We start from the raw sequence: 787 nt of genomic DNA, 5'->3' as shown, positions 1-787 counted from the left end.
GACCCCATCTAGAATGTTCTGGGGAAAACAATCACGGGTGGAAAAGGTGACACACAACCACCTTCCACCCACATCACCTCCAGGGAGGCAGCTAAGTCCACCAACAGAGCACGGGAGAGTCTTTCATCCAAAACCCCCACACGCCGCATGGAGGGACAGGAGGCTGCACTGGGGAAACCCAAGGCCCTGGCTCAGCCTCCTCACTCCAAGGGCCTTGGCCCAGAAGGACCATGAAAGCGGAGCACCCCAAGGCACGTGGAGGGGCGCATCTAGGCGCACTGCAGAGGAGACAGAGGGGCTGTGAGAGATGGGCCAGCGCTGTTCACTGCCACCTGCTCAGGACCGAGGGCTGCCGCAGAGCCAGCCCCGTCTATGCCCTCCCCCACAGGTGCAGCCCAGCTTCTGCACGTCAGATGGCGTGACGCTGACTAAAGGAGTGGGGCGGCGCCGGCAGACACTCCCAACACTGTCCTTCTCTTTGGGGCGTGGAGCTACAGGCAGGCAGCCAGGCCAGAGCCATTTCCTCCTCACACCAGGGCAGGGGTTACAGAAACCTCTTCCCAAGATATTTACGAGCCCCTGCGAGCCATAACTATCAAGGGGAAAAAAGAGCAAAGTCAGTGCCCTGGAGGACCAGGCGCGTCCTCCACCTGGAGACTGCCCCTGCGGAGCACAGCCCTCTCCCCAGCTGAGCTCCCTGCCCTCTGGCACCATCATCTGCTAGTTCAGAGCCAGGACAGAGGCAGGGCAGGTTGCACTGTATTTATAAGCTCATAACCGTAGGAAC

Source organism: Mandrillus leucophaeus, unplaced genomic scaffold (assembly GCF_000951045.1).
Source record: "Mandrillus leucophaeus isolate KB7577 unplaced genomic scaffold, Mleu.le_1.0 Scaffold21, whole genome shotgun sequence".
In the NCBI taxonomy this organism is placed as follows: domain Eukaryota; kingdom Metazoa; phylum Chordata; class Mammalia; order Primates; family Cercopithecidae; genus Mandrillus; species Mandrillus leucophaeus.
The sequence above is the reverse complement of the archived record's forward strand: the minus strand, read 5'-3'. Positions refer to the sequence as shown.